The sequence below is a fragment of the Mya arenaria genome, chromosome 2 (assembly GCF_026914265.1).
Source record: "Mya arenaria isolate MELC-2E11 chromosome 2, ASM2691426v1".
Taxonomy (NCBI): domain Eukaryota; kingdom Metazoa; phylum Mollusca; class Bivalvia; order Myida; family Myidae; genus Mya; species Mya arenaria.
Window position 1 is genome coordinate 44,645,194 of NC_069123.1, and position 13,142 is coordinate 44,658,335.

At 36.7% G+C, this 13,142-nt stretch overlaps 1 non-coding gene across 1 annotated transcript; it reads right to left on the bottom strand.

The window, feature by feature from the left end:
- Positions 1–215: 215 nt before the first annotated feature.
- On the bottom strand, positions 216–287 carry Trnap-agg (transfer RNA proline (anticodon AGG)). Its single transcript has one exon. It is a non-coding gene; the product is annotated as a tRNA-Pro (tRNA).
- Positions 288–13,142: the final 12,855 nt, after the last annotated feature.

Consider the following 13,142-nt stretch of genomic DNA (forward strand, 5'->3'; position numbering starts at 1 on the left):
TTATCCCTACATATAACAACAGAATGACATAGGTTGTCCACTTCATCTCTACATACAACTACAGAATGACACAGGTTGCCCACTACATATCTACATAGAACAACAAAATGCTTCAGTTAATCGAAGTCGCTCTACTACCCACAACATCCGAGGATGCACTTTTTAATAAAATAAGGTCTGTCAAAACCTGTTGACAAAAGTTTGTGTAAAATGTTGGGCTCGTCCGGGATTTGAACCCGGGACCTCTCGCACCCTAAGCGAGAACCATACCCCTAGACCAACGAGCCATTATCATGTAGTGAAATTGAATTATAATTAGAGCTGATTGAAATGTGATAAACAAGTTTTTTACAACAGATAAGACATCTTTACGACAGATGTGCCACAGTATTGTGGGCATTACGAGGGTCGGATGACAACTACATCGCAAATGTAACGTGCCAAGCTCATCAGTCTTATTTCATTGTTAAGTTTACTATGCTTGAGAGTTTTTTCTTTCTTTTCTTGTACACATAATCACCCGTAACGAAACGGTAACACGTACGAGTAATGAATGTTATCGTTCTATAACTATCATGCAGAAGCAATTCAAAGCTATTTACTTGCACCGGTGCACGCTCGTTATTGGACGATGTCCTTAAGAACTTGACTAACTTTAAGGTGACCAGCCCCCCTACTGACTATACTATTAATTCGCGATATTTAACAAGAAGCATATGTAGATATTAGGGAAATACAGGTAAACTCCCGGGAAGCATATGCAGATATCTTTATTTTCATTTAATTTAATTATATATATATATATATATATCAGTACATTTTTAAACTCTCAACATAAACAACATATTTATGTATTTTGATAGCATATACATATATTCAGAAACAATAATGCTCACACACACGCACACACATGCACACGCACAAACACTAGCACACGCACACACACACACGCACGCACGCACACAACACACACACACGCACGCACACACACACACACACACACACACACACACACACGCACGCACACACGCACACACACACTCTGCATACACACCCGATCATATGTTGTTTATACGATCGATGTCCCCTGTATTAGCTTATATATTCTATTAATGTTTTTATATATTTTAAGATTTCTTTGTATGGCTAAGTGTGTCTTTTATTATTAAGTTATATTGTATGTTTAAGTACTTCCCATTTTTGTTGTGGGTTTTAAGTTTATCGTTGTTCAACGCAATTTGTTCTTCTATTTTTATCCTTTATTTCAAATACGTCAAGTATGCATCAAAGGATAGTGTTCTATTATAATACTTGGTTGAATGTATATAGAATTTCATTAGAATAATAAGAAAGTTGCATAATTTTATGTTGTTGTATTTGTTTTTTGTCACTGTTTCCAATAAAACTTACAAAACTATAATTATATTAATTGTTGTTGAAGCTATGAAACTGTTTAATTTATTCCATAATTGTTGTGTCTCATAACACTCCCAGTATAAATGTTCAATAGCTTCAATACCTGAATTACAGAATGTACATAAGCTACAATCGACAAGTTTCAATTTAAAAAGCAGTTTGTTGGTTGGTATTGTTTTTAAAAGAAATTTGTAGTAAAAGCTACGTAACGTAGTATCTATTGTAGATGTGTATAATCATATTACAGTATTTTTTTCCACTCAACATTTTCTTCCAGTGCTTCAGACCATTTTAATTCTGAACCTGGCGATGTTATTGTTGCTTTGTTCAATATTAAGTAGATATTATAGGATCTTATTTCTTTGCCTAGATTCTACCATTATTTCTCGCGTTTATGTGATTAATTCCGTCTTTAATCAACTGTAGTTTCGTTTATGCAGAAATATATTTAATGAGGGTCTGATATCTTATAAAATCGGTGTTCACTATGCCGTATAGATATTCTATTTGGTTAAAAACATAAATAAATATTGGTTCTATAATCGAAAATGTTTATTACCTTGTTCATACCAATGTTTGTAGAAAAATGTGTTTCCTAAATTTTGAACGTTTTTGTTATTCCATATAACTGTTTGGGCTATTTTTATTTTATTCAGATCATATACTTGTTTTATTTTGCTCCATGCTTGAAGCACATTGTTCAGAAATGCACATTGTCCTGACACGTTATCAATGAAATATTTATCCTTTTCACATTCAAATATTAGTTGGTTGCCATGTGCTTTCAGTTTATTTTTAAAGAAGATTTTCCATTGGCTTTTATTATTATCATCCAAGTATCGTTTAACCCATAAGGCTTTTTTATTGAGTCAAGTATGCAGATATCTGGAAATTACAAATAGACTCCTGGGAAGCATATGTAGTCATCTGGGAAATACAGGCATACTTTGGGAAGCATATTTAGTATTTAGATGTCAGGGAAAACAGCTATTCACCCGGGAAGCATATGTAGATATCAGGGAAATACAGATATTCACCTGGGAAGCATATGAAGATATCTGGAAAATACAGATAGTTTAGAATGAGATTAACTGATTGATTCATACACATGCACTGCATTTTATTTCGTTAGTTTTTTCATCTGCTTCAAAACATACAACACCAAATACAGTTTTTTTCCTGTTTATTTTATAATAAAGTACAGAATAGCACTTCTTTCTATGTTGAAGTTCATGTGGATTAAACAGTACTTGGACAGTCATATTTACAACGATAATTTAAAATTGCAATAACAACTATAACAACAGGTAACAAACAGAACATACATATAAATAAATACAAATGAATAAAATTCACGTTTACAAAATGTAATGTGCCACATCGCTGATATTTAATTCACTGCTCTGGGATTTGTATAACCACTGTAGCCGAAAGCACTTTGTCCGTTATACTGGTAGGACGGATTGACTTGTGACGTCATTTGTTTTTGCGATGACGGTCGGGGATATGCCAATGCCAATGAAGCAGACGACAAGTATGAATTGTTATTTGGTGAAATCGTAACCGACGGAAACTGTGACGTCATCACTTGTTGCGGTGAAGTCCTTATTGAGTAGGGAATCGGAGCAGACGAGAATGAAGAAACATTGCCAGATTTATTGGTAACGGATGGGTATCCCTCATTCGACAGAGATGGTGACATGGGCGAAAGTTGCAACTGGGCGGGGTTCACCGGATGTTGGGTGCTGCTGTTATTGTTTGAACTGATGGAGTTCGTCTGCATCCAGGGATTAAAGTAACCGGCAGTCACAAGTTGCGGTGAGGAGGCGGCCATCATATGGCCGGAAGTCATGTAGCTGAACGGAATGACGGACGACATCGCGGGCGTCATTGGCATGTAGCCGGTAGGGTAGCTGTTCACAGATTCGTTGACGCGGCGCCTCCAACGGGCACGCTTATTCTGGAACCAAATCTGAAAGAGATCGAAACACATCATGATAATTTCTATGAAAAGTCAAATTCAACAGTTTTTAAATCTTATTTCAATTAATGATATTTATCGAAAAGTAAAAAAAAATAAGTAAGTTACTTTTTATATATGTTATAAAACAATTTCAAAGCATTCTTGTACTTTCGGTTGCGTACCTTTATCTTATTATCAGGGACCCCAAACTTTTGCGCAATATCCTCCATCTGTTCTGAGTCGGGATAAGGATTATCGTGGAACATCTTAAGTAGTGTCTGAATCTGTTCATTTGTATAGCACGTACGCACGAGCTTTTTCTTCTTCCTGTCCTCTCGCGACGTTTCCGGGCTTATGTCATGGTCGTTTTCCGGGCTGCTTGATCCTAGTTGGGGGCTGGTGAAAGCTGTTTCCGGGCTTCTGGCGACGTCGGTGTCACTCTCGGGCGACGACCGTCTACTACCGGAGAGAGAGGACGTGGACGAAGATGAGGACGAGTGAGGGGAGATGGATCCCTGCGAAGTCATTGAAGAGTCCATAACTGCGGCATCTACGGTTGGCAACTGTTCACTGCTTTCCAGGTTGTCATCTGAAATAAAAATAAAGCTAAAGGCTTACCATCGTGCTTGTCTTTAGATACATAAGTTGTATATGTACATAATTTGTGAGGAAACAAAAGAAAAAAGAATATGCATGCACCTAACAAATTTTGGAATCATTTTTCTATATAATTTAAAAGCTTACCATCAAGTTTGTCCATTTTCTGTTTGAAAGTTGTTTGTCTGTAAGACTGAAAGTGGGGTGTGCTGTACGGGGGTAATGAATGTGTGGCTGTGCTTCGGACCTGTCCCTCGCGGCGTCCCTTCTCATCTGTCTGACTGAGCATACGCGTGACATTGTGAGTGAACAGTCCGGTTCCGGGCAGGACTGGAGAGACGCTCATGGGTTTGAGCGGTAGGAGATCTGAATCCGGTGTCCTGGCGGCTGGATGTACCGGCACGACGGTTGACGACTTCAGGGGAAACAACTCGTTCAGTGCGAAATAGCCGCCGCCATAGCCCTGCTGCTCCGTGTGGTCCCTTGTAGACTGTAGGATCTGAGGAGATATTCAGTGACACTTTTTAAATTCAGCAAACTTATGATTTTCTTCTTTGTTCTTAAAGTTCAGGTTGTGCCCTGGACATTCATAAATGAGGTATACAATGTACGTGGGGATTTTAAAACAGGTGGTGAATTGTATGAACATATTAACAGAACATATGCGGTAAAAATACTTAATCATTTTTATTTAATAAGCTTGGCATTCTTTGTTTAAATGAAATGATCGTCATGAAATGCTTCAAATAAAACTGTGTGGCCCGAGGCAACAACGGCATTACTTTAAAGTTGCTTTCGCAATTTTATTGATCTATTTTGAAGCTATATGTTTGCTATATATTTCACATGTGATCGTTTTCTTTAAGTAAATTTTCAATTCAAAAGTGGCACAAAGTCATATAATAGTTCTATTTTAGTTCTTTTTAATAAGCAAATGCGCCGATAGTGTTCTGAACAATCGACCCTATGTGTTGAAAATATATTGGTGAAACATTTGACTTGCTTCCATATAATACACCAATATTATATAATTAAGCAAAAAATCAGACTACTTACATGTTCGTGCATTTTGATGGATCACAATTTTCTCAGCGTGTTGTATTAATCTATTTGTTTCTGTTTTAGATCGATTAGATTGATTCTGATTTGGCTTGGAATTATTTAACCCTTATATAAGGGCTTGGAAAACATCATTATCACACTTTTTGAGTGAACTCGTTAACTCGCACAAACTGTTAACTGGTGGCAATATTCAGAACTGTGATGAGTGAATAATGGTCACTTTGTTTCACCAATCATGAACTTATATTATTCACACTTTATACTTATTACGAGAAATGAGGGACATGATTTTTTTGTTGATTTACTTCCGTTAATAACAGACCATAATTGTATCGTGCGGAAGCATTACAACGCTATTTACTTGCACCGGCGCACGCTCCTAATTGAACACTGTCCTTGACAACATGATGAACTGTAAGGTGACCCGCTACCCTACTGACTGAAATCAAAGCGCGAGGCGCTGAAAGACTATCTGCGGGCAAATATGTGAGAGTTGCAAATTTTATTTGAACTATGGGAATGGGTGAAGGGCACATATATAAAAGTGAAAAATGTGCCGAGAGCGCTTGTGCCCACACTGGGCGAGGAAACAAACATATCTATATCTTTATGGCGTCTTGTGTCATTTTGTTTTTATAAATGTCACTTCAGTCGTCGTAATCCCTCATCCCCATATATTTATTGTTACAATGCATGCCCCATTTCAAGCGTTTCTAAAGGTTTTTCGTTGCTTTGATTAGATACCATACGATAGGAAAATACAATACATCATATATATCATTTCCTTTTATTAACATACACGTTTTGTTTAGGGAAAATCATTTTTTACAGACAACTTCAGTAATAATTCCATTCAAAATACACAGCTTATCACTTCAGTCGACGTATCCCCATGTATTTGAAGTTACAGTAAATGCTCTTTTCAATCGCGTCTAAAGGTTTTTCGGTGTTTTGATTAGATAGCATACGTTAGACAAGTTTTATGAACTTACACGTTTTAATTCTTTAAGGAAAATGATTCTATTTTTACGAGCAACTTTAGCAATAATACCTTTCAAAATGCAGAAGTTATCAGAAGGTCGTTTTCCCGCGGTGAGGACAAACATGTGGTCAGTTAATGTATGTAGAAACTATGTTTAGAATACCGGTCAGTTAATGTAGTTGAATCTATTTTTAGATTATCGGAACTGTCTGTTTTATGAATGAGAATATGATTGTGCTTTTTAAATTTATTGATAAATTTAATGTTATCAATGTTTTATGTAAGTTCCTGTGTAGAAATAGTACTAGTGCTGTTATGAATGCTTCGTACTCTTTAGATGTTAAACAGGTTTAAACCGAACTACTTTGCTTCACCAAACGTATGGATGACTCACTGTCGTATCAGGGCATGTGTGCTTATATAAATTGAAAGCCTAATGTCTAAAACTATGCCAAGAATACACCGGAACGAAGCTTTTATGCAAAAAATGAAAACATCTCATTAGAAATATAAACGCCTAAAATCATAGAATGAATAGTATCTTGTTATTGTGTTGCAGGTAAATTACAATGTATAGTATTTGAAGCATTATCAATGCGAAACCTGAGATACAACTATTTTAAACTTAGACAATTATTTTTGTTTCTTATCTCATAAAAGTCAAATAAAAAAAACACCATTACAAATAAGCGTGGTTCAGGGTCACGCCAGGTTATAATAACAAATCCTGCAGGCGATGGGACACTTGCGGTCGGTAATCATTTCTGAAACATCATGGGCTAAACTCAGAGTGAATATCAATATGTTATCTTCCTACCAGAGCCTGCTATCTTGACCCTCATTAATCTGATAAATATAACGATCTATAAATAGTTATATTCTGTTAAAAATAAAACGCCGGGATACATAATTACAGCGCGAAAATAGCCGAACAAGCAAACCTCTTTGGAGTTTGTGGTCTTATGACTACCTGCGTGCATGGGCAGATAGTCTAAAAATCATTCGCAATATTTAAACCCGAATCCTCGGATTCCGTCTTTAATCAACTGTAGTTTCGTTTATGCAGAAATATATTTAACGAGGGTCTGATATCTTATAAAATCGGTGTTCACTATGCCGTATAGATATTCTATTTGGTTAAAAACATAAAAAAAATATTGGTTCTATAATCGAAAATGTTTATTACCTTGTTCATACCAATGTTTGTAGAAAAGTGTGTTTCCTAGATTTTAAACGTTTTTGTTATTCCATATAACTGTTTGGGCTATTTTTATTTTATTCAGATCATATACAGTCGAACCTCGTTGTGTCGACGTCGGATAAGTCGACTTTCCGGTTATGTCGACTTTTTTTCCGGTCCCGAATTTATTCCTTCTTATTCTATTCAGATCATATACTTGTTTTATTTTGCTCCATGCTTGAAGCACATTGTTCAGAAATGCACATTGTCCTGACACGTTATCAATGAAATATTTATCCTTTTCACATTCAAATATTAGTTGGTTGCCATGTGCTTTCAGTTTATTTTTTAAAGAAGATTTTCCATTGGCTTTTATTATTATCATCCAAGTATCGTTTAACCCATAAGGCTTTTATTGAGTCAAGTATGCAGATATCTGGAAATTACAAATAGACTCCTGGGAAGCATATGTAGTCATCTGGGAAATACAGGCATACTTTGGGAAGCATATTTAGTATTTAGATGTCAGGGAAAACAGCTATTCACCCGGGAAGCATATGTAGATATCAGGGAAATACAGATATTCACCTGGGAAGCATATGAAGATATCTGGAAAATACAGATAGTTTAGAATGAGATTAACTGATTGATTCATACACATGCACTGCATTTTATTTCGTTAGTTTTTTCATCTGCTTCAAAACATACAACACCAAATACAGTTTTTTTCCTGTTTATTTTATAATAAAGTACAGAATAGCACTTCTTTCTATGTTGAAGTTCATGTGGATTAAACAGTACTTGGACAGTCATATTTACAACGATAATTTAAAATTGCAATAACAACTATAACAACAGGTAACAAACAGAACATACATATAAATAAATACAAATGAATAAAATTCACGTTTACAAAATGTAATGTGCCACATCGCTGATATTTAATTCACTGCTCTGGGATTTGTATAACCACTGTAGCCGAAAGCACTTTGTCCGTTATACTGGTAGGACGGATTGACTTGTGACGTCATTTGTTTTTGCGATGACGGTCGGGGATATGCCAATGCCAATGAAGCAGACGACAAGTATGAATTGTTATTTGGTGAAATCGTAACCGACGGAAACTGTGACGTCATCACTTGTTGCGGTGAAGTCCTTATTGAGTAGGGAATCGGAGCAGACGAGAATGAAGAAACATTGCCAGATTTATTGGTAACGGATGGGTATCCCTCATTCGACAGAGATGGTGACATGGGCGAAAGTTGCAACTGGGCGGGGTTCACCGGATGTTGGGTGCTGCTGTTATTGTTTGAACTGATGGAGTTCGTCTGCATCCAGGGATTAAAGTAACCGGCAGTCACAAGTTGCGGTGAGGAGGCGGCCATCATATGGCCGGAAGTCATGTAGCTGAACGGAATGACGGACGACATCGCGGGCGTCATTGGCATGTAGCCGGTAGGGTAGCTGTTCACAGATTCGTTGACGCGGCGCCTCCAACGGGCACGCTTATTCTGGAACCAAATCTGAAAGAGATCGAAACACATCATGATAATTTCTATGAAAAGTCAAATTCAACAGTTTTTAAATCTTATTTCAATTAATGATATTTATCGAAAAGTAAAAAAAAATAAGTAAGTTACTTTTTATATATGTTATAAAACAATTTCAAAGCATTCTTGTACTTTCGGTTGCGTACCTTTATCTTATTATCAGGGACCCCAAACTTTTGCGCAATATCCTCCATCTGTTCTGAGTCGGGATAAGGATTATCGTGGAACATCTTAAGTAGTGTCTGAATCTGTTCATTTGTATAGCACGTACGCACGAGCTTTTTCTTCTTCCTGTCCTCTCGCGACGTTTCCGGGCTTATGTCATGGTCGTTTTCCGGGCTGCTTGATCCTAGTTGGGGGCTGGTGAAAGCTGTTTCCGGGCTTCTGGCGACGTCGGTGTCACTCTCGGGCGACGACCGTCTACTACCGGAGAGAGAGGACGTGGACGAAGATGAGGACGAGTGAGGGGAGATGGATCCCTGCGAAGTCATTGAAGAGTCCATAACTGCGGCATCTACGGTTGGCAACTGTTCACTGCTTTCCAGGTTGTCATCTGAAATAAAAATAAAGCTAAAGGCTTACCATCGTGCTTGTCTTTAGATACATAAGTTGTATATGTACATAATTTGTGAGGAAACAAAAGAAAAAAGAATATGCATGCACCTAACAAATTTTGGAATCATTTTTCTAAATAATTTAAAAGCTTACCATCAAGTTTGTCCATTTTCTGTTTGAAAGTTGTTTGTCTGTAAGACTGAAAGTGGGGTGTGCTGTACGGGGGTAATGAATGTGTGGCTGTGCTTCGGACCTGTCCCTCGCGGCGTCCCTTCTCATCTGTCTGACTGAGCATACGCGTGACATTGTGAGTGAACAGTCCGGTTCCGGGCAGGACTGGAGAGACGCTCATGGGTTTGAGCGGTAGGAGATCTGAATCCGGTGTCCTGGCGGCTGGATGTACCGGCACGACGGTTGACGACTTCAGGGGAAACAACTCGTTCAGTGCGAAATAGCCGCCGCCATAGCCCTGCTGCTCCGTGTGGTCCCTTGTAGACTGTAGGATCTGAGGAGATATTCAGTGACACTTTTTAAATTCAGCAAACTTATGATTTTCTTCTTTGTTCTTAAAGTTCAGGTTGTGCCCTGGACATTCATAAATGAGGTATACAATGTACGTGGGGATTTTAAAACAGGTGGTGAATTGTATGAACATATTAATAGAACATATGCGGTAAAAATACTTAATCATTTTTATTTAATAAGCTTGGCATTCTTTGTTTAAATGAAATGATCGTCATGAAATGCTTCAAATAAAACTGTGTGGCCCGAGGCAACAACGGCATTATTTTAAAGTTGCTTTCGCAATTTTATTGATCTATTTTGAAGCTATATGTTTGCTATATACTTCACAGGTGATTGTTTTCTTTAAGTAAATTTTCAATTCAAAAGTGGCACAAAGTCATATAATAGTTCTATTTTAGTTCTTTTTAATAAGCAAATGCGCCGATAGTGTTCTGAACAATCGACCCTATGTGTTGAAAATATATTGGTGAAACATTTGACTTGCTTCCATATAATACACCAATATTATATAATTAAGCAAAAAATCAGACTACTTACATGTTCGTGCATTTTGATGGATCACAATTTTCTCAGCGTGTTGTATTAATCTGTTTGTTTCTGTTTTAGATCGATTAGATTGATTCTGATTTGGCTTGGAATTATTTAACCCTTATATAAGGGCTTGGAAAACATCATTATCATACTTTTTGAGTGAACTCGTTAACTCGCACAAACTGTTAACTGGTGGCAATATTCAGAACTGTGATGAGTGAATAATGGTCACTTTGTTTCACCAATCATGAACTTATATTATTCACACTTTATACTAATTACGAGAAATGAGGGACATGATTCTTTTGTTGATTTACTTCCGTTAATAACAGACCATAATTGTATCGTGCGGAAGCATTACAACGCTATTTACTTGCACCGGCGTACGCTCCTAATTGAACACTGTCCTTGACAACATGATGAACTGTAAGGTGACCCACTACCTTACTGACTGAAATCCAAGCGCGAGGCGCTGAAAGACTATCTGCGGGCAAATATGTGAGAGTTGCAAATTGTATTTGAACTATGGGAATGGGTGAAGGGCACATATATAAAAGTGAAAAATGTGCCGAGAGCGCTTGTGCCCACACTGGGCGAGGAAACAAACATATCTATATCTTTATGGCGTCTTGTGTCATTTTGTTTTTGTAAATGTCACTTCAGTCGTCGTAATCCCTCATCCCCATGTATTTATTGTTACAATGCATGCCCCATTTCAAGCGCTTCTAAAGGTGTTTCGTTGCTTTGATTAGATACCATACGATAGGAAAATACAATACATCATATATATATATATATATATATATATATCATTTCCTTTTATTAACATACACGTTTTGTTTAGGGAAAATCATTTTTTTACAGACAAATTCAGCAATAATTCCATTCAAATCACACAGCTTATCACTTCAGTCGACGTATCCCCATGTATTTGAAGTTACAGTAAATGCTCTTTTCAATCGCGTCTAAAGGTTTTTCGGTGTTTTGATTAGATAGCATACGTTAGACAAGTTTTATGAACTTACACGTTTTAATTCTTTAAGGAAAATGATTCTATTTTTACGAGCAACTTTAGCAATAATACCTTTCAAAATGCAGAACTTATCAGATGGTCGTTTTCCCGCGGTGAGGACAAACATGTGGTCAGTCAATGTATGTAGAAACTATGTTAAGAATACCGGTCAGTTAATGTAGTTGAATCTATTTTTAGATTATCGGAACTTGTCTGTTTTATGAATGAGAATATGATTGTGCTTTTTAAATTTATTGATAAATTTAATGTTATTAATGTTTTATGTAAGTACCTGTGTAGAAATAGTACTAGTGCTGTTATGAATTCTTCGTACTCTTTAGATGTTAAACAGGTTTAAACCGAACTACTTTGCTTCACCAAACGTATGGATGACTCACTGTCGTATCAGGACATGTGTGCTTATATAAATTGAAAGCCTAATGTCTAAAACTATGCCAAGAATACACCGGAACGAAGCTTTTATGCAAAAAATGAAAACATCTCATTAGAAATATAAACGCCTAAAATCATAGAATGAATAGTATCTTCTCTATTGTGTTGCAGGTAAATTACAATGTATAGTATTTGAAGCATTATCAATGCGAAACCTGAGATACAACTATTTTAAACTTAGACAATTATTTTTGTTTCTTATCTCATAAAAGTCAAATAAAAAAAACACCATTACAAATAAGCGTGCTTCAGGGTCACGCCAGGTTATAATAACAAATCCTGCAGGCGATGGGACACTTGCGGTCGGTAATCATTTCTGAAACATCATGGGCTAAACTCAGAGTGAATATCAATATGTTATCTTCCTACCAGAGCCTCCTATCTTGACCCTCATTAATCTGATAAATATAACTATCTAAAAATAGTTATATTCTGCTAAAAATAAAACGCCGGGATACATAATTACAGCGCCGAAATAGCCGAACAAGCAAACCTCTTTGGAGTTTGTGGTCTTAAGACTACCTGCGTGCATGCGCAGATAGTCTTAAAATCATTCGCAATATTTAAACCCGAATCCTCGGATTACTATTTATTTTCCAAACTTCATCATGCAGCTATATGTATGTTGCGGTTTCCAAAAGTGATTAATCTCATTCTGGAACAACGAACAAATCGTTAATTTAGTAGTTTCCCAATGCATTAAAGCTTTACACATGGGAAGCATATGTGGATACCAGGGAAATTTAGCTATGCACCCGGGAAGCATATGGAGATGTCAGGGAAATACAGTTAAACTAATGGGAAGCATATGCAGATATCAGGGAAATACAGGTAGACACATGGGAAACATAAATATTATGTAGATTTCTGAAAAAACAACAGCTATACACCCGGAGAGCATAAATGTAGATATATTGAAGTAGAATCACGGGGACATACGTACATATCTGGGAACGTGACATATACAAGACGTAATTAAGTCATAATTTAAAGTCATGTAATATACCATCAGCTTTAGTCGCAGTAAAAAGGGTAAACATGCCTAGCTTGATTTCCCATCTTGTTTAATATGAGACAACAGTATGACACAGGTAATCGACTTTATCCCTACATATAACAACAGAATGACATAGGTTGTCCACTTCATCTCTACATACAACTACAGAATGACACAGGTTGCCCACTACATATCTACATAGAACAACAAAATGCTTCAGTTAATCGAAGTCGCTCTACTACCCACAACATCCGAGGATGCACTTTTTAATAAAATAAGGTCTGTCAAAACCTGTTGACAAAAGTTTGTGTAAAATGTT